At 35.6% G+C, this 22,554-nt stretch overlaps 2 protein-coding genes across 8 annotated transcripts in view; one reads left to right on the forward strand and one right to left on the reverse strand.

Annotated features, from left to right (window-relative positions):
* Positions 1 to 22,554, forward strand: part of LOC141453470 (uncharacterized) — a 337,574-nt gene that overhangs the window by 249,905 nt on the left and 65,115 nt on the right. The gene's annotated exons all lie outside the window — the stretch shown is intronic.
* The window catches only part of LOC141453471 (uncharacterized), a 291,215-nt gene that overhangs the window by 240,711 nt on the left and 27,950 nt on the right, over positions 1 to 22,554 (reverse strand). For all 4 annotated transcript variants that reach the window (XM_074126767.1, XM_074126774.1, XM_074126769.1 and 1 more), the window contains exon 2: positions 2,032 to 2,134. The gene's annotated coding sequence lies outside the window, so the exon portion shown is untranslated. The remainder of the gene's footprint in view (positions 1 to 2,031; positions 2,135 to 22,554) is intronic.

Raw genomic sequence — 22,554 nt, forward strand, 5'->3', positions numbered from 1 at the left:
TTTAAGGCGATTTATTGAGAAGCCTAATACTATTGAAATTCGATAGTGTAACAGATGTACAGACAAAAAAAAAACTTGTATGCACACCCGCAAGACTTTTTCTTACTAAAACTAGCCCATTTACACAATTCTCTATCTGTCATCCCGATCTATTCACAAGAGTCGCCATGTTTGGAATATCTGTGGAGAGCGTTATTTTCTACAGCTTCTTTCTTTGTTATATATAAAACATTGAGTCGTACATTTTTCTGGTACTTTAAAAGGGAACTCGATCTACCAACTTCAAATCGAACTCTCCTTAATCGATTTTTCAGGAAAAATTATTGCAAAAAATAAGAAAAGAATTGCTGATCAAAAAGAGTAAAATAAACTCTACTCCACGATAGCCGAGCGGTTATAGGCTAGACCCGCAAAGCTAAGGAGTATTGCGGGTACTAGTCTAGGCCTTAGATTTTATAAAAGAGTTTAATATGAGGAATTTATAGTAAAATATGTTAGGCAGTTATAGGCTAGACCCGCAAAGCTAAGGTGTATTGCGGGTACTAGTCTAGGCCTTGGATTTTATAAAAGAGTTTAATATGAGGAATTTATAGTAAAATATGTTAGGCAGTTATAGGCTAGACCCGCAAAGCTAAGGTGTATTGTGGGTACTAGTCTAGGCCTTGGATTTTATTTAATGTTTAATATGAGGAATTTATAGTAAAATATGTTAGGCAGTTATAGGCTAGACCCGCAAAGCTAAGGTGTATCGCGGGTACTAGTCTAGGCCTTGGATTTTATAAAAGAGTTTAATATGAGGAATTTATAGTAAAATATGTTAGGCAGTTATAGGCTAGACCCGCAAAGCTAAGGTGTATCGCGGGTACTAGTCTAGGCCTTGGATTTTATAAAAGAGTTTAATATGAGGAATTTATAGTAAAATATGTTAGGCAGTTATAGGCTAGACCCGCAAAGCTAAGGTGTATTGTGGGTACTAGTCTAGGCCTTGGATTTTATTTAATGTTTAATATGAGGAATTTATAGTAAAATATGTTAGGCAGTTATAGGCTAGACCCGCAAAGCTAAGGTGTATCGCGGGTACTAGTCTAGGCCTTGGATTTTATAAAAGAGTTTAATATGAGGAATTTATAGTAAAATATGTTAGGCAGTTATAGGCTAGACCCGCAAAGCTAAGGTGTATCGCGGGTACTAGTCTAGGCCTTGGATTTTATAAAAGAGTTTAATATGAGGAATTTATAGTAAAATATGTTAGGCAGTTATAGGCTAGACCCGCAAAGCTAAGGTGTATTGTGGGTACTAGTCTAGGCCTTGGATTTTATTTAATGTTTAATATGAGGAATTTATAGTAAAATATGTTAGGCAGTTATAGGCTAGACCCGCAAAGCTAAGGTGTATTGTGGGTACTAGTCTAGGCCTTGGATTTTATTTAATGTTTAATATGAGGAATTTATAGTAAAGTATATTTACTAATCGGCTTCGTTTAAGATCCCCTAATTTAATCCAAGACATGTAGAGCCCACCTGAAAGAAATAGGCATAACTTTACTAAAGTTGCCCTTTCTCATATCGCCTCACGGTGGTACCAAAACAAAATATATAAAAGTTGAGCTTTTAAATTTGTTAGGATATTTTTTGTTTTACAAGTATGTTTAATGTACCCGCAAAAAATTAACCACTTTTCTCTCTAGTTGCATAAATAACTATTGTGGCTCAATATTTTTTTGAAAAAAAATCAGCTCAGGGAATCTAAACAATATAATCTATCCCAATTTACCATTTTTCATTTTAAAATGATATTCCGATTAAGTTTTCATTCAAAATAAAAATTAAATTATTTAGTTTGCAATAAAACTTAAAGAACATTTCAAAATGCAATTCATTTTGTAATTATATCTTTTGCTTGAATAATTTTAATTATATATTTATTTATACACATAAACTGAATAACGGAAATGCACTTCCATAATATAGCACAGATAAAAAAAAGAATTTAAATGTTAAAATTTGAAATAAAATTGTCAAAAAAACTCACCACAAATGTCGCCGTGATGTCTGCCACTAGCAATGGACTACCAGGGACTGTGCGGCCTTTTCCAGTTCCTAACTGCCCCCTCGACTTCATGTCTTTTCCTCATCTGGGAAAACCAATTCATTATTTTATATCTTTCATTAAGAAAATAACAATCAAAATTATTTATTGACACAGTTAAAATAAAATAAAATAGATGAATATTAATTGGCTAAACTGAAATAAATATTTAGCAAAAAATAGGACTGTAAAAGAGGATTTCGTCCTCTTAAAGTCAATTTTAATGTAAGAAAATTACTAACTAATAAGTGATGGCAATTTAAGGGAGCTCCTACTAAGTTGGAGGATTTTTGGGAAATTGGGAGAAAAACTGATGGACAACCTTTCATCATATTCATACTTCGCGAGTTTATGCAAAAGACAGAATTCAAGTAACTCTTTTAATTCTCCTAATAATAAAAGGAAGCCATAATTCCATACAATGCACTAGGATGGCACGTTAGAGTGTTTGAGAAAATATTTCAGATAAAAGATTGGAGCCGTTTTTCTAAATGAGAAATTATTAGGCACTGCATCCTAGTTGCATCGGTAGCCGAGTGGTTATAGGCTAGACCCGCAAAGCTTAGATGTATTGCGGTACTAGTATAGGCCTTGCATTTTATTTAATGTGTTAATATGAGGAATTTATAGTAAAGTAAGGCGGTTATAGGCTAGACCCGCAAAGCTAAGATGTATTGCGGTACTAGGCTAGGCCTTGTATTTTATTTAATGGTTAATATGAGAAATTTATAGTAAAGTATGTTTGCTAGTCGCCTCCGTCCACGATACCTAATTTGGTAGTTGGATGTAAAGCCCAACTGAAAAAATAGACTTTTTTTTTAGTTTTCTCACTGCCACCTTTATTTAGAACTTGTGTCCATCTCTAGGTGCTACGTAAGATCACTATAGATCAGATTAAACATTAATCTCCTCTCAAACGTTCAGTAACAACCCTGTCTCTCCAGGTAACCTCAGTCAGTACGAGAAGTGCAACGTTAGGGATAACCCTAATTGCCTGATTCGCCAATCACATCGAAAGTGAAGTGTACATCCTTTTCTTAATCTAGATTCAGGAGCTTCAAAAAAAAGAAAAAGCTGTACTTAAATCTCAAGTGATCCTTTATCTTCTTTCTCCCCTAAAAGCTCACAACAACCTAATGTTGTTCTTGAAAGCCAGGAGCGAAGACAGCGAATACTTTGGACCACCTCGACTTTGGCTTCAAATTTCATTCTGCCCAGCATTAAGTTGGAGCAAGTCTTTCCAGGCAAAAATAATCTCGGGAATAACTAACTATTTAAGGTCAAGAAAGATTATTGTTAATTGCAGTTATTTAGTTAATTTTATTTGTATTAATGTCAAGCTTTCGACCTTGAGACTAGGTCATCTTCAGGGCTTATACTTATGAGCAATTGCAAGATTTGCCTTAACAGTTGGTCTTCAGTTCCTCACTGTTGACGTACTGATATTCATGAGGAGATTCGTAAAGCGTCAGGCCCTGATGATGACCATAGTCCCTGATGATGACCACAGTCCCTTTGATAGAAAAATGAGGACAGAAATTGGCAAAAATCCTTTCTTCCCCTTGGATTAATGAACAGTTCTCCGTTCCTGTTTAAACTTGATTAGCAATACGAGAAAATAGGAAATTAAAGCAAGTTATACCATTACAGGAAATAATTAATTTAAAAATGTTCAAATTGCTAATTGCTAAAATAGAATAAAATGACACTGCTATTTAAATAATAAAATGTTACTATACGTTTTATTTTAGTTTCAACTAATTGCTAATGAACTGGCACGTCATCGATTAGTTAAATAAATATGTGCAAATTCACTCACAGTTAAGAATATTTATCCAATTGAGTTTCACTTCACTTTTCCCACGGCCTCGTTTAATTAATACGTGTTTCTACGTGCAGTTTTCCGAGTTGTTCTCTTACTGAAACTTTCTGTTAATGAGAGAAAATTTTACTCACTGCAATTAAACTTATTACTGGATACTTCAATTTTCACCTAAATGGAATCCTTGCGATAGTAACAAAATTTTCTTTGAAAATATCCATTTTGAGACCCCATCAAAAAAAAGTGACTTTTATAAATTTGACTCTCACTTTGTGGGTTTAAAATTAAATGCATTTAATGAAGTGGCACTTCCGGTTTTGGATATTCGATGGCCAAAATGTAGCCGAGTCCTGTGATGAAACCAAAACGCACTTCCATCTTGTTTCTTTTTTTCATTTCCGGGCATTTAATTATTATTTTTATCTTTTGCGTTCTTGAAGATGTTATTAAGTAATTCAAGTAAAACAATGTGGTTAATTCCAGCATTTCAATTATTACGCTAGACAAAATCTAAAGGTTAACTGGAAAAACTTCTGGCAATATTTTATACTTGGAAATTCTAATTAAGTAATTCCTGGAAGTTTAAATTAATTTAAGCTTAAAGACAATATAACTGGTAATTGGTGCGCCCTCTAGAGTTGACATTTAACCTCGAATTGGCGATTTACAGTGAGGTCAGGTGTTAGAAGAAAAAAGTAAATAAATTAGATTATGAAATTTTACTTGATAAGGGTAATTACAATTTAAAATTAAGTAGTTTACGTGGTTATATTTGTTTAATTATAGAAGAATGGAAAGCGCCGCAGTAGCCGAGCGGTTAGAGGCGAGACCTGCGAAGCTGATGTGTATTGTGGTACTGGGTTCGATCCCGGTCTTAGGCCATGGATTTTATTTAATGGTTAATAGAAGAAGTTTACAGTAAAGTATGTTTGCTAGTCGCCTCCGTCCACGACACCTAACTGGTAGTTGGACGTTAAGCCCCGCCTGAAAAAATAGGCGATTACTTTACTTTTTACTTTTTTATAGAAGAATGGAATCCATTTTATTACCTATATAATGATGCTCTTCTAGCGAGCTTTTCTTTATTTAATTAGGAGCCCTGGCAACGGAAGAAGCCCTCATGTGGCTTCACCTCCTGTAATGGTGCCTCGAAGCAGAGATTTATTAATACTTAGAAGTTCAGTTTCGAGTCTAGGGTGCTTGCTATGTAAATTTGAGCCGATGTCGATAGGAAGGGAGCACGGTCTCCGTTGGACATTGGGCCAAGGCATGCATTCTCAGTTCCAGTAACGATAATAATGGCAGTAGTTTCGAAGGCATTGGATAGTGTGAATGGAATTTGTAGGTTCAGGTTAACAGATATCGTTGATTTTATTCCCACCTCAATTTATCGACAGATAGCTGACGCTTCTTTCTACGGTGACTAACCTCACTCTTCACAACGACCTCTCAACATTCCCTTCATAGTCCGACTCGCCAAGACTAAATACCAAAAATTCCATACTACTCTCTCGACTAGCTCTAATCCTCTTGTACTGTCTCTCGCTTCCTCTGACATCCCTAATACTCCTCGCCGACTGAATCGCCAGTGGCCCCGCGACTTCCTTGCAGTCTGAAGGCCTAAACGCCATTATTCTATCTCTTCTCCTCACATTCTCCTCTCTCCTATAGAGAGTGCTACCGCTGGGTAACTTCTCTCCTCCTGCTCTCCTCCCGCACCAGTTCATCACTCTCTCCATATTTACAGATTATATTGCAGATTGTAAATTACAAAATAAATTAAAAAAAAATAAATCCTTGGTAACATGCAATTTTTTTTTTCCTGCTTCTGATTAATTTCGGATTTTCTATCATCATCAGAGTTTGATTAACCATTATTGTAATAGAGCATTTCCTTTCCACTATGTTTCCGCCAGCACCTTTCCCAAGTAAACAGATATACTGTCTTGAATTTACTGTCGTGAAGGCCAGCTAAGTTCTTTCTCAAAAAAAAATCTAAAAGAATTTGATATTGAATTGTACTTTAAGTTGGCAAGCTTGTAAATACGGCAATACATTTTCCTGTTTCCCAACCTGTTGTTGCTTTAATTAAAAAATTAAATTAATTAATTTTTTGTTTTATTGTGTTTTAGGTAAGTGAAAAAATTCAATATTGCATGCAGAGCTAACTCAATAGAAAGTAAGTTAATATTTTCAAAGTTTAAATTAATAATGCAAATATGAATTGAAAATGCTAGAATAAAAATTGAAAAAATATGGCGTTACAAATCAATTTGCATAAAATTTCATTCTCTTTATAAAGGGTAAATTGTTTTTAATTAATCTTCAGACCCGGCGCTGCTGCCTCCATTTTTACAATGAATGAGATAAATGGTAGTTCGAGATTGACTTTTGCGGTCTTCCTAATTAATAACTTCATTTTAGTTTTAGCTAATGATATTTTTCAAAACAGGATGGAAAACATTTTACCCGTTTCCGGTGGAAAATGCAATTTCAAAAATTTAACAGAGTCGCAACAATTTGTGTTTTTTTTTAAGTAAAGGAAACAGGTCTATACATGTCCCCAATTATCGTGCAAGCTGGTCGCATTCCCAGGTGATAAATAATTCACCTACTCCTAGGTTAGCTTTCTACCTCTTAATGACTGGAGCTAAGTAAATAAATTCTTTCAAAATTTAATTGAAATAAATTTTACTTCTGTCGTAAATATTTAGTTGTGTTGGTCATTAAATGAGTCCCATCTCAAAATCTATGAACTTTAGAGGGGGCGACTATTTGTCTGGTGTTTTTTTTAGCGAGGTTGTTTGTAAATGGCGGGATCCCTCAGTTCGAATCTCGCTTGTAGCTTCTTTTTATTTTGTAGTAAAGTATGAGCTTCCGCCCCCGTCCACGACACCTAATTGGTAGTCGAACTTTAAAGCCTCGCCTAAAAAAAATAGTCGATTACTTTACTTTTACTCAATGTACGAAATACCTCTTGTTTTGTACTCAGCCGTTTCCATTGTTCAATATTATCTTCCCAGCATCCTAACGGTTCATCTTCTCGTACTTTTGAAACGAAAGCAAGTTCGTTTCATTCATAAAAAATAAAAATATCTTTTACCACTGAAATGTAGCCACCATACAAACGTCTTCAATGTAAACACTTAAGATGGCTATTATTAGAGGAAATCTGTCACTGCCATCTTATTTTCCGGGAAAATCTAGTGTTTTCCTTTAGTGTTTACCGGATGTAGAAGGGAAATTGTTTGCTGCTAACAGACGGAATACAAGAGCTTTTCCACTCTGGTATCTCTCCCTCTTGTCTTGTACTCAGCCGTTTATATTGTTCAATATTATCTTCCCAGCATCCTACCGGTTCATCTTCTCAGTGTTATGTATTCTTGCAAATAAATCATTACAATTTATACGTTCGTAATGTTCACTTCAGAATGTTATTGTCATTTTTGTATTGGAACAATGAGGTTTTAATAAACAATTAATACTGTTATTGTGTGCAATCAGAGAATTGTTCTGGGCCAAAGAGAATTTCGGTAACAATTAACTCTTTCTACTTTGAAAATTAACATTTCTATTAAAATTAATGATTCAGTGAGATTAGATAAGACGACAAGACTCGATAGGTCCAGCTCTGCACGTGCAAAGGAGGGCTTCTTGTGTTCGACCTCTCTGAGAGAGGCCTAACTGGGATTAACCTTTTCTTTTTCCTTGCTCTTAGTCTATTGTATTTGCAGTAGGTATATTGTATCCGGAAGCGGATTATTTATTTTCCAGCTTTTACCAGAAATATTCGTTTTGAGGTGGTTACCTGAGTCGGAAAAAGTGCTTTTTAAAATTGGTCTCTCTGTGGTGGTCGTCTGTCTGTTTGCCCGTGTAACCATAGTAACAGATGGGCTGATGAAAAGTCCCGGGCCTAACAAAGAAAACACGTTTTTTTTTGTTCAAAATTAGCTTTATTCATCAACGTAATTTCCATCAAGAACAACGCAATCATTCCAGCGCCGCTCTAACCTTTCAATACCACTTTTGTCTCAAATACGAGGGTCGTTTGAAAAGTCCGTGCAAAGTCAGAAAGATAGCACCAATGGCGCGTATCGAGGTTATGTTTAGTTAGTAGCATCTCTTGGAAGAACACACACCAAGTTTCAGCCAGATCAGTCTATTTCTTTGTGTTTGGCATTCGTTTGAATCGAGGAAGTCGAGTGATTTTCAAAAAATGGACGAAAAAGAATTTCGTGTGTTGATTAAACACTACTTTATGAAAGGCAAAACGCCTCAAGAGACTAAAGAGAAGCTTGATAAACATTATGGTGACTCTGCACCTTCGATTAGAACAGTTTATAAGTGGTTTCAAAATTTTCGGAGTGGCCATGTGGGCACAAGTGACGCTGAACGTTCTGGACGCCCTGTTGAGGTTACTACTCCAGAAATCATTGATAAAATCAATGATATGGTGATGGATGACAGAAGAGTGAAGGTGCGTGAGATTGCTAGTGCTGTGGGCATCTCGAATGAACGGGTACATAATATTTTGCATCAACATTTGGACATGACAAAGCTATCCGCAAGATGGGTGCCGCGATTGCTCACGCTTGACCAAAAACGAAATCGTGTGAAGTGTTGCAAGGACGGTTTGCAGCTGTTCCAGAAGAATCCGCAGGACTTTAAGCGTCGTTTCGTCACTGTGGATGAAACATGGATACATCACTACACTCCTGAGACCAAAGAACAATCTAAACAATGGGTTACCAAGGGGGAATCTGCGCCAAATAAGGCGAAGACCGTTCCTTCGGCCGGAAAGATTATGGTGACTGTCTTTTGGGATTCGCAAGGAATAATCCTCATCGACTATGTGGAAAAGAGTAAAACTATTACAGGTGCATATTATTCATCGTTATTGGACCGTTTGAAAACCGAGCTACAAGAAAAACGCCCACGATTGGCCCACAAAAAAGTCCTTTTCCATCACGACAACGCACCAGCTCACACCTCAGCAGTTGTGGTCGCAAAATTAATGGAAATAGGGTTCCAACTCGTTTCACATCCCCCCTATTCTCCAGACTTGGCTCCCTCGGACTACTATTTGTTCCCCAATATGAAGAAATGGCTGGCGGGAAAAAGATTTTATTCAAACGAGGAGGTGATTGCAGAAACGAATGGCTATTTTTCAGACTTGGACAAATCCTATTATTCGGAAGGGATCAACAAACTAGAGCAGCGTTGGACGAAGTGTATAAGCCTAAAAGGAGACTATGTTGAAAAATAAAAAAGGTTTACCCCAAAAAATTAAGTAGTTTTTATTTTTGCACGGACTTTTCAAACGACCCTCGTAGGCCTCAGTTTCAGCGATAACTTCTTCATTCGAGCGTAATTTCTTACCGGCGAGCATTTTTTTTAGGTCTGCGAACAGCCAGTAGTCGCTAAGAGCCAAATCTGGCGAATACGGTGGATGTGGGAGTAATTCGAAGTTCAATTCATGTAGTTTTGCCATTGTTTTGATTGACTTGTGGCACGGTGCGTTGTCTTGATAAAACAAATTTTTTTTCTTTGCCATATGCGGTCGTTTCTTTGCGATTTCGGCCTTCAAACGCTCCAATAACGCTATATAATTTTCACTGTTGGTGGTATTTCCCTTCTCAAGATAGTCGATGAATATTATACCACGCACATCCCAAAATACCGAGGCCATAACCTTCCCAGCCGATTGTTGTGCTTTCGGCTGCTTTGGACGAGGTTCACCAGTTGCTGTCCACTCAGATGACGATCGTTTTGATTCCGGAGTGAAGTGATGGATCCATGTTTCATCCATTGTCACATATCGACGCAAAAATTCCGGTTTGTTACGTTTAAACATGGCCAAACATTGCTCAGAATCATCAACACGTTCTTGTTTTTGGTCAACAGTGAGCAAACGCGGCACCCACTTTGAACAGAGCTTTCTCATAGTCAAATGCTCATGCAATATAAAACCAACACGTTCTTTTGATATCTTTACGATGTCAGCTAACTCACGCAACTTCACTTTTAGATCATTCAAAACGATTTTGTGGGTTCTCTTTATGTTTTCTGGTGTTATCGCCTCATTTAGACGTCCACTGCGTTCTGCATTCATCGGTGTCTCTACGACCACGTTTGAAGTCAGCAAACCAATGTTTTGTTGTTGTTTCTGATGGAGCAGAGTCCCCATAACACTTTTCAAGCCACTGCTTCGCTTGAACCGGTATTTTTTCCCATCAAGAAGCAGTGTAAAATTAAAACACGAAATTGTTTTTGATCCATTGTTTTGAAAATAACAAAAGTAGCGTCACTCTTAGCGCAATAACTCACAAACTAATGAATAGAATATCATGAAATTTTAACAGCTGTCTTTTGAAGGTTAATACTAACTGAAAAAGAGGTGAATGCAATACAACTAGCGCCATCTATGTGTTAGGCCCGGGACTTTTCAGCCCATGTTAGATAACTCAAAAATGAATAATCGCTGGAAATTAAAAATGTATTATTCCGATTATATTTCAGTAGAGGTCGCCACAATATGGTTTTGGCAATGATCAGTTTACGGGGATTCCCACTTTACGGAATCAATAATTTTGCTTTTTAGGGATTTTCACGAAAACGACTCGTTTTCTTTCTTAAAACCTTGGTGCAACGATATTTTCCAACACTGTGCACCTAACTGCTGCATTTTCTTTAGATGAAGAGGTTGTTCATTTCCTTTACTGTTAAAACTCTGCTCTGGAGTAAGGGAGACAAATTCCTTCTTATGAAGAATTTCTGGAGGATGGAGCTCAAATGCCCCACTTAAGCGACTCCTGAGGCCTTAAAAGCTACGTTTTCTACCCAGTAAGCTCTTTATTGAGATTTTTGTTCTTGTTTTATAGCGAATTTTTCACCCAAATTTTCATTACTTAAACTCAACAACCAGGGAATAAAGGGATCAAACTGTGCGCTACCTGGGTCGTAATCCTTGATTTACAACAACTCACTTGGAGACTGCACTTGGACAACAAACTTCAACTAGCATTCACTCGACTGAAACAGTTATATCCATTAATTAACAGAAACATTCCTGCACTGTACTGTTCTGCAAAGACGCTCCTCAAACCTCTATAAACATACTTCCTGCCCAATCTGGATTTCAGCTGTCAACACAATGGCCAAAAGACTATCAGACTTTACAAAATAAAGTACTACGAATCGAACTGAACTAGGGGCCCATAAATACCCAGAGAACTCGACATTCAAGGCCATTAACATGACCAAACTAACCAGACAACTTCTTCCTCACTATTCATATACTGGCCATCCACATCATCTTACCAATCTTGGCCAACCTACAGCTTCAAGAAGACTGAAACCAAGACTGTATCAAGATCATTGAACTCCATTTGCAATATGTATCAATAAGTTTACTCACGCTTAATTTGTAAATAAATAATAAGAGAAAAGCAATATCTGCTTAACTGGCAATATAACTGTATAACTAACCGGAAATGGAATTGAAATGGTTAAGTTGATATGGATGATGGATGATGGACCATACAAAACACACGATCTAAAAGCACTTGCCCACTTCATTCTCCTGATATTCACCATTTACAGATGTGAAGGAAATAAAATCACATAAAAAATATAAATACATATATGTGAATGGTCAGAGATATATATCAGCTCTGTAGGGAAAAAAAACCCTTGAATATATATTTTTATTTATGCACAATACATGAGCTTTGTAAATACTGGCAGCCATAAAAAAAAAGCGATATTTAATTTCCGTTCTCTGTAACGTTTTTATTTCGTAACAATATGGTTAATAGAGCTGTATTAAATAAAATAAATAAATACCTAATTTAATAATTTTTTTCTAAACGAAAGATTTATTTTGGGCTTTTTTAAGAGCTGTATTGGGTGAAAAATGATTTGGCTCATAATAACTTGGATTTGTTATCTCGAAAATACATATTAACTAACAAACAAAATACAAAATCTAAAATTTGGCGGAAATGTTCATCACTCGTCTTTCTCAATTTAGGTAAATTATATTCCTAATAAAATGGTCGTTGACTTCAACGTTAGACGTATCAGGTACATTATTCCCCAAAAATCAATATTTCTCAAGAGAAATCTAAACCAAAAATTCAAATTTCTCTTGATACCCTTCACTAACTTCCTTAAAAAAATTGGCAAAAAAAAACCACCCCCACCCCAAAAAAAACAGCTCTATACAGTCACACTTCCGGTTTAGTCTTTTAATTTGAGAATTTCGGTTAAACTTTTCTTACTAATTGTTATATTCGTTTAAAAAAAACTGTACTTATGGCCGTTCATTGTACGGAAATGGCAGGTAGATGGAAGCCTAATTTGTAAAGACAATTGTATCTTTCTTACGAGGATCTCAAGCTAATATTTCTGGTAAAAACTAAAGATGGCAAATTTGTATCTTACAATGTTTTCACTTAATTATGAATAAAATTGCAAAAATTGTCTTAGCTCAATGAACAAATAATTGTAGGTAACTAACGATGGGATGGCAAAATTACATTTCCAAATTAGTAGAAAGAAACTAATTACTATGAGAAACCATTAATTAAGAGGAAGAGTGGGTGGTAAAGGTATAATTTATAGCTTAAATACGCCAATAAGCGGATGCAAGCTTTGCATGCTTAGCTGCTTCGTGATGCATGCCCTTTTTCCTTTTCTGACCTTTCAAGGTTGGAATAAACTTAAGGTTAAGGTAATGAACAAGTTTTTCTGTTGGAATGATGACAAAACGAATGTTAAAGTTGCTAGGAAATTAGTTCTTATACTATCTGTGGACATTAAGTTCTTCTATTACGAGTCTTGAGGAGGTCCGAATATTTGGTCTTGAATGAACCCGAATATAGACTTTGAGTTGATACGAACAATGGTGCGCTCACCGGCGGATAGTTCACAATTATAGTTCAAGATCAAAGCGAGCTAGTCGTATTTTATTTGTTTTCAAATTAAATAGAATAATGTAGTTAACAAGGAAATTACAAATATTGTACAGATCATATAATTGAAAATTTACACTTATATTTGTAAACCACAATCTCAGGTTCAAAATGTTGAAAAGACTATTCGACAAACGTTCTAAACTGACCTTGACGAACAAAAGAAATCTATATACCACCCTACTTGCCCCAATATGGACGTACGGAATACAGCTCTACGGAAGCGCCAAAAAATCGAACATCAACCGACTTCAAACCTTACAGTCTAAAATTCTAACAATGGTTAACGCTCCCTTCTACGTATCCAATCATACTATACACTCTGATCTAAATATTCCTTTCGTCTCTGAAATATCCCCAATCTCACTACACAAAACTCCATTCCAATCTACACACAGTCAGTACAACCCTCTGATCCACAACATGTCTACTACAAGCACTTCCTTCAAATCCACAGCGCAGACTAAAGCGGCGGTGGCCACGCGATCATCTCAACATGTAACGCCGATCTCCTAGGATGGCTGCTGTGTAAGCTTGCCTACCTGGGCGAACTAAAGGCTTCCATCACTGGATGGTCGTCGTCCACTCCAATCACGCCTCTTGGCGTCTGCACATGTATGTAATGTGTATTTGTGCTGTCCTTATCTCCCATCTCTTTTGCTTATTGTAATTGACTACAATACAGTTGCAAAATAAATAAACTTAAAAAACATTAGCGTTGTAAATAGGTTACAAATTATCAAAATCTTTTTCCCAGCACAAAGAGAATTGATATCCCAAATAAGCCTCCAAAAAAAAAAATTACTGCAGAACTCATAGAGAAGTTTCGGGAACTGTTATTGCATCGAGAGTTGCGCAAATTTTTGATCTTTGACAATCATTTTCACTGCATAAAGTCCGCTGCAGTGCCTCTGAAAGTACCCGTTTTATTCCCTTACACTCCAAAACAAAAAAATCGATTGTAAAAACATCCTAACGGGTGACATCTTTATACTCGAATTAAAATGCACTAGTTTTTCACTAATAAATCGAAAAATTAACTTCTCTTAAATTGGTATTTAAAACAGACTATAGCTTTCCTATCGTAACTTTTCCCATTTACTATTGTACAAGTAAATAAAGACAGTTGTAAATGTGGTGTTTATTACAGTTTTTATGACTCGGATACAGCCGGGGGCCCATCTTTACGAGAGTTTATTATTTCCTTTCGCATTTCATTACAAGTAAATCAGTGGAAAGCAATACAAACAATAAGCCTTTGTTTTTCATTACTTTTACGGCTATAGGGTTTTCCTCATTAAAAAAAAGAAAGAAGAAAACTGTTAACTGTAAAAACCTAAAACTTTTCCACCGTAATAATGTTTCAACCATTTTTCTCAGTTTATGTGACAAAACTTTTTGTTTAATTTCTCCATTTAATGAGTGGAAATTGCTGGGAAACTAATGAAAACTTAAGAAAAATTTATTTATTTGTTTAATTACAGTGGCTGTTTATTATTGTTACAATAGTACAAAGTATTTTTATTGTTAAGGACATAAATAATTTTCCTTGTATTATTTGGTGAAAGGAAAAACAAAAATAAAGAAAAATCTAGCCTTGGAAAACTCCTTAACCTTAAAACTCGTTCTATAAGATCCAGTGGTGAGCCACTAGGATTGTACCAACTTCCTTCCGCCGTAGTAGGCTAGTTCGAGTGGTTTCTCTTAGTTTATTGTCTAAAGTTCTTCTAAAAATTGGTAGCCACTAAAATCTCATCTAACTTTAACAAACGCATCCTTCCTAGCACTTATTACCTCATACTCAGCTCTTATCTCTCTGACAGATTCTTTCAAGTTCTTCAAGGCACTACTCACTCTTCCATCTATCCTGTCCTTGCTGGTGTGCCACAGGGAAGTGTCTTAGCTCCTCTTCTTTACACAATCTACACTGCCGACTTACCTTCTAACCTTAATACCTCTATTTACACCTTCGCTGACGACACTGCCATTCTCTCCACACTCGCTGACCCTATCCTCACAGTACGCTCACTACAGTCCCACCTTCACTCAACAGGAACCTTGGTTAGAAAACTGGCGTATAAAAGTTAACCCAACTAAGTCTAAATACATAATCTTCACACTCAAACGTCAAACTCCACCACCCTGTCTTCTTACATCAAACACCTATCCCACCAGCCGACCATGTGCGGTACCTTGGAATGTACCTAGGGGAAGAGACTTACCTGGAACCCCCATACGAGACTTAAACGTACCGAACTAAACAAACTATACAAACTTCTAGCCAGACTACTCGACAAACGCTCAAAACTCTCACTACAGAACAAACGACGACTCTATACAGCTCTTCTCACCACCAATATGGACTTACGGGACTCGGAACTTTACGGAACAGCTACAAACACTCCAATCCAAAATACTCCGCCGCATAGTAGACGCTCCATTCTATGTTAGCAACCACACAATTCATACAGATCTCCAAATTCCACTCATCTCCGAACTTGCCAAAATCCGATATAACAATTTTCATCAAAAACTCTCACTACATCCCAACCCTTTAGCTGCAAACTTATCTTCAACTACGCTACACCTCCAAACCTCGAAGACGGCTGAGGCGCCGTTGGCCCCGTGACCAACTGGGTGACTAATGGCGGCCATCACTGGATGACCGTCATTCACGTATCACATTTACCTATTGTACCCTGCAGGTACAGGTGTAAATTACATTAAAAGGATAAATAAAATAAAACAAATGCTATATATTAAAACTGTCCGGTAGGACAGTTGTATAAGGATTGATCGTCAAAAAGTGCACGAAAAAGCGTAACGTTAAAAAACACCCAACTTTGACAATTTTTTTCTCTTTTTCTGTAAAAGATAAAATTCCCAAATTTTCTTTAAAATATAGGGCAAACCCTCCTTTATAACTGTAATTTTTTTTGCAACCCCCCAGACCTAATAGATTTTGAGAAAAAAGTTGCCGAAAATGAGCAAAAACGGCATTTTCAGAAATTGTTGTTGTTCTTCTTCTTCTTCTTCTTCTTGTTGTTGTTACCTTTTTTGTAAACTACGTAGCGCCTAAACGCGAGAACCGATTTTCATGAATGAGGTGACATTCGATTCGGAATTTTATGTAGATGTGCCTTTTGGGGGTCTCGACGCTGTACACCGAATTAGAGAGGAGTTAGCCCCCTTTATGTAAGGCCCCCTTCAAAATTATTATTACTAATTACTCTGTAAATCTTAGCCCGATTTTGATAAAATTTGGTAGGATGATAGAGTTAGGGCTCCCCTACGTAACGTTAAAGCGGCGATCTGCTCTTACACTAGTTAAGGGGAAGTATAGCAATCGTTTCAAATTATCGACAAGTGAACTGATTTTCATGAATGAAGTGTCATTCGAATCGAAATTTTGTACAGATTTGCACTTTAAAAGTCTCGTCGCTACGCCTCATATGGAGGGGAGTTTGCCCCACCCAAGTAAGGCCGTTTCTAAAACTATTATTACCAATATTTCTATAACGCTTTGTCCGATTTTGATAAAATTTAGCACGAAGAAGTGATTAAAGCTCCTCTACATGGCTGTGAAGTGCCATCATGCTCTTACACCTACTAAGAGGAAGTACTGAAATCGTTAAAATTATCAATGGGTGAACCTATTTACATTAATGAATTGTCGTTCGATTCAAAATCTTTGCCTCTTTGCCTTTTAGGGAGAAGTACTGTAATCGCCCGTTTATTTTTCTTACTCCTCTTAAAAGGAAGGTCTGAAATCGCAGTTTAAATTTGCTTTTTACGTACAAATACCTTCCTATTTTATATAAAAAGGCTTTCTCAAAAAAATTGTTATTGAGGATGGTTTGGGGACCGCAACTATAATCATTCTTTAAAAAGATCTCTCCAGTGGTAGTTACGGTTCCTACTTAACACCTTATCAGGTTATAATGTTAGAATTGCTTATTCCAAATTTAAAAAAAACAGTAAAGCAGATATGTAACTTAGCAAAATAGACAAAAATGAAAATCTATCCAAAAGGTACAAAAATCTCCTTAACAAAAACTTACAGTTTAAAAAGTTAAGTATAAGGGTTGATTAAACGCCAAAAGGTACACAAATCAGCAAGTATCCAACATTTCATTCAAGCTTAGTTGATATAATTTAAGTAATTTTGCTGCATTAACTTTTCCTTCACATTTTTTAGAATTTATTAGATGTCACAGAACCTTATGCTGGCCATTTTCATCTACAAAAAATTTGTTCAAGTAGCACTGTAGATTGACTGTAATATCTATTAATCTATAATAATCAAACTATTAATTACAGGTTAAAAAGAAAACGTTATAAAAAATAAAAAAAATTACGAGGCTACAAAATTTAAAAACTTTTTAAAAAAAATGCTTACACCAACATACATCAATGATTTCGATTATTTTATTTTTAATAAAAATCGTCTGTTTAAGTTCATTCTTCGATTAAAGTAATTGTTATTTTATGTAGTAGTCAAACGTTTATAATAATAGGTAATAATTATCTGGCTTTATAGAAAATAATATAGTTTTCTTCAATCACACTCTCAATGTAGCTGTTCTTCTCACAATGTTATATATATGTTATGTAATATAAAATAAATAAGTATTGCATACTTTTAGGACAGCTAATTATTCCAGTATTTTACTGTAAGTAAAATTAAATTACAATAGAGAAATGAATAATTGTTGAATAATCTACTTGTTATTAACTGTGTGTTATTTGTTCTCACGAATATTTCGGTTAGACGAATTCAAGTCTGAAATATTGTTTTAAATCCTCCGTGATTCAAATTTAAACAGTAGCCGACTCTAACTTTGTCTTTTTCTACTTTAACATGCATGTATAAGATGTGACAACTTCAGAATAAAGGGCATATTAAAGATAAATCAGAAGAATAATAATTATTTGGAATAGAGTTAAAATAAAGTACCTATTTAAAAACGAAGATATAATATACATTTTATCATAATTATAACCAAATAATATTATGAACGAACAGGCCAGCATAAGGGTCTGTGACATCTAATAAATTCTAAAAAATGTGAAGGAAAAGTTAATGCAGCAAAATTACTTAAATTATATCAACTAAGCTTGAATGAAATGTTGGATACTTGCTGATTTGTGTACCTTTTGGCGTTTAATCAACCCTTATACTTAACTTTTTAAACTGTAAGTTTTTGTTAAGGAGTTAGCAATTGAGCTTTTGGTTAGAATTTTCCAGTTACTCGCTTCTTACAGCCCACTGTCACCGGTGATGGATAGTATTGTCTGTAACGAGAGAACACTGTCCTGAGGCCGGCAGTGCACTGATAAAGCTCCAGGTACCAATAGACCTCAGATATTTGAACGCGCCTTAAATAATAATTAATTAAATAAATAAAAATAATAATTTTAATAACAATATCAAATTATTTTATATAAGAATTACATGTTAACAAATCATATAAATCCCCCCCCCCCAAAAAAAAAGCACGTAAACTTTTTTAATATGGTTGAAAACAAAATGGTAACTTGGTGTAGAAAGTGGCCCCGTTATAAAACACTTTAATGGGACCATAAATGGTAGATCTCCTGGATTCCAGGCACTTCCAGCTGGAGAATCTCTTGTATCGGCAACCTGTTCCATCCTCAGAGGAGCTGCTTTTTTTAAATTTTTTTTTTTGTAAAATTACTTTTCACCTCATAAGATTAAAGTGGAAAAGCCATTTTCCTTCTGATATTAGCTTAACGAAAAGAAAAAATATGTGTTCGCTTTTTTTTTTTTTTGCTTTAAATACTATAATGAAAAATTAATTTTAATATCTTTCTATTCCAATGCGTCATAGAACGCATGTTTATTTGTATCTCTGACTGGTTTCAGACTTACAACCATTACCGGCGTGATAGATTGGTGCAGATTTCGACTCCACTTAAGTAACCATCAGTTGATGACTTGATTATTCTGACTCTGATGATGGATGCAAGTCTGAAACCAGTCAGAGATACAATAAACATGCGTACTAGTACTACGATTAAAATCAAAACTCTTATTAAATTATCTAAATGCAGTTTATTTTTCTCTCTCAATTTTTGGCAACTTATTTCTCGAAATCTATCAGATCTGGGTTGTTGCGAAAAAAATTATAGTTATAAAGGAGGGTTTGCCCTATATTTTAAAGAAAATTTGGGAATTTTATCTTTTATAGAAAAAGAGAAAAAAAAATGTCAAAGTTAGGTCTTTTTCAACGTTACGCTTTTTCGTGCACTTTTTGACGGCTTGCCGTACAGTTTTTAATATCGTCCACAAAAATTAATTAATTAATAATCGATAAGTGCATTTTTCTTATTTTCCATAAGTTTAAGAACTAATTATTGCGTTTTACGATAAAATGAAAAAGATTTCACCTCTGATCCTAAACATTACTATTATCAAGAGCCTTTAATCGTCATCTTCGCACACCCATTTTCTTTAATTCCTCTTCGACGTCATCAAACCATCTCAGTCTTGGCTCTACCTCTTCTTCTGACGCCTCCGGGGCCTTCTATTTAAAAGGCGTTTAGGGATTCTGTTATCCACCAACCTCTCCACATGTCCTAACCGACTCAATCTTCCTTCTTTTTTTTTCAATGCATGCAACGATGTCTGCTTCTCCATAAAGAGTAAGCAGTTTCAAGTTGGTGCGGATTCTCCATCTTCCTTCTCCCTCGTTCACAGGACCATATACCTTCCTCAATACTTTCCTTTCCCCATACTCTCAAGACTTGTCGTGGGTCAGAACCCAGCATTCGCTTCCATTAAGCACTACTACCAGTCTTATCTGGGGTCTTATATATGGAGAAGCTTCGCTTTTCTAGCAAGGGTTTTGAACCAAAATATTTTCTTTGATGCGAACAGGCACCTGTTCCCTCGTTTCTAGGTCCACAAATGTTTCATTTCTTTCTGTGACCAAAGGATCCTAAACATTACTTTACTCACTCATAACTCATTTTATTTTATTTAAAGTCTAATTCAATTTAATTTAATTCAAAATGAATTAAAATTGTATAAAAATTACCCCGTTAAGTGACATAATCATAATAATCCATTATTTCCGGCAAAATCCTGTCACTGTTTCCTGGACAATAGAAAATAAACCAGGAAGAAAGTGCTTTTAAAAGTAAGATAGATGATACAAAACTTTATAAACTTTACAATGACACTTCCTACCATCTTTTCACTTTGGGCTACTTTGAACACGAACGAACATTGTGACAGAAAACTTTTTTTTTGTTATTTGTTTGTTTGTAATTAATTTACTGTTGATAATTTTATAAAACAATTGTGTTTCCCTTTTTTGTAAAACATTTCATTTTATTTCCGGTTAAATTGTCTCAACAATGTTTCGTTATATGTATTTCTATTACAAAGCTGTTTTTTTTTTATTATTTTTATAAAATTAATTAAATATTCTGTTGGTTGCATTAATATGCACGACATTATTTCATAAAAACAATTGGATCCTCAGGGAAGGGATTGACTGTAGTGGTCAACGATTACAGAATCCTAACGTGGAGATTCCAGGTTCGAATCCAGCTACCGGCTGGATTTTCTCTTTCGAAGAGCTGCTTACTGTCCGATAGTGGAAAATGTTGTCTGCAACGAGAGAACAATGTCCCAATAATTTATTCAAACAGGAAGAACGTAATATTTAGAAGGGGTAATAATTTTAGCAAATTGTGAAACTCAGCTGTAAATGTATTTATTTTTTGCTTTCAGATTTTACTTCTTTCCACGGTAATTAATTAAAACACAAAGCTAACCACTGCGTCATCTAATAACTATTAATTCTCTCTCATAAGGGATATTTAATTAAAATCTTTTTTTAGAAAAAAGTTAATTCCCTCCCTTGGGAACCTTATTTCTTTTTACAATTCCTTCCAAAAGCGGAGGTTCGCTTTTTGTCATTCCTCTTTCTTTTTTTTTCTTTTTTAAATCTTTAATTAAAAGAGAATTAAAGCTTTGGGCAGAGCTTTTTGTTGTTGTTAAAGATGAGTGGAATTTTAAGGGCTATGAGAGTTTGGTTGGTAGTTCTGGAAGCCCTTCAAGGGATAACAGGAAATATTGGAGCGGTTAGAAAAGTTTTGTTTTGTTTTGTTTTTTCTTTTGTGATTCAAAATTAAAATTTACTATTTTTGTTTTTTGTTTTTTGTTTAATTATAAAACTATTCAGATATTGCAAAATGGCGTTTTTGCAAAGTTTTGGATTTCTTTGTAACATTTTTTTGGTTTTTAAATAGTTGGTTGTTTAAGTTTGTATTTTAATCTAACTCGGCCACGATAGCCGAGCGGTTATAGGCTAGATCCGCAAAGCTTAGATGTATTGCGGTACTAGTCTAGGCCTTGCATTTTATTTAATGGTTAATATGAGGAATTTATAGTAAAGTATGTTAGGCGGTTATAGGCTAGACCCGCAAAGCTTAGATGTATTGCGGTACTAGTCTAGGCCTTGCATTTTATTTAATGGTTAATATGAGGAATTTATAGTAAAGTATGTAAGGCGGTTATAGTCTAGACCCGCAAAGCTTAGATGTATTGCGGTACTAATCTAGTCCTTGCATTTTATTTAATGTGTTAATATGAGGAATTTATAGAGGATGTTTGCTAGTCACCTTCGTCCACTACACCTAATCTGTGGTAGTTGGATGTAAAGCTCGCCTGGAAAAAAACACAAATTTATTCTAATATTATTGGTCTACAAGTTTTATTTATAATATTATTCTTAGAAAATTCGTTTAAGGGTATCTCAGGGTATCTCAGAGTGCTGTTTCTGTGTGGTTAATGTGCTCTCAAGGAAAGTTGAATCTCAACACAACTCAACTGTGGCACTACGGCCCGTGTAGGACCTTGGCCTCCGCCAGTATCTGACCCCAAGCCTCTCTATCCAAAGCCTTCCTTCTCCACCGTCTTACATTTAGTTCCCGGAGATCCTCTTCCACATCAAACATCCAACGCAGCCTAGGTCTCCCCACTCTCGGTCTACTGCTTCCAGGGTGACCCTCCAGCGCTCTTCGTGGTGCTCTCTCCACTCTCCATCCTCTCTGCACATGTCCCACCCAACGCAACCTTCCCTGCTTGACGACGGACACTAAATCCTCTTCCCCGTACAACTTTCTTAGTAACTCTGCGCGTTTTTTCGGCACCTCCAGACTCCATCTTGGCACACTGGTTGTGTGAGGAAAGTTGAATGTGTTGTTAAAATTTTAAGTTTGAGGGAAATTCCACTACTGTGAATGAACTATTCACTTTTTTGACATCTTTCTTTTTCGGAAAAGCCTCCTTCTTACTTTCTTTAAATTTCGTGTATGTGTTACGTAGGATCTTGAGTATTGTAATTAGGGAAAGATTATTGCGCAGGAGTTTTCATTTATTTATTCAATTATTTTTAAGAAATTTCCCCCATAATTTAGGGTTTCTTTGCCAAATATTCTTCTCCTCCAATAAACCCTATCCCACAGCATCACTCTCGCATAAGTCCATACCCTGACATGTCTTCATCGACTACAGACTTCCAACTAAGTCTCGATCGGCCTCTCCTCCGTCCAACCATCCAGTTTCCAATCCAAAACCTGTTGAGACAATCTTTCTGTGGGCTATCCATTTAACATGGCCCAAACCATTGGGAG

Source organism: Rhodnius prolixus, unplaced genomic scaffold (genome assembly GCF_049639745.1).
Source record: "Rhodnius prolixus isolate KJV_2025 unplaced genomic scaffold, Rpr scaffold_3, whole genome shotgun sequence".
NCBI lineage: Eukaryota > Metazoa > Arthropoda > Insecta > Hemiptera > Reduviidae > Rhodnius > Rhodnius prolixus.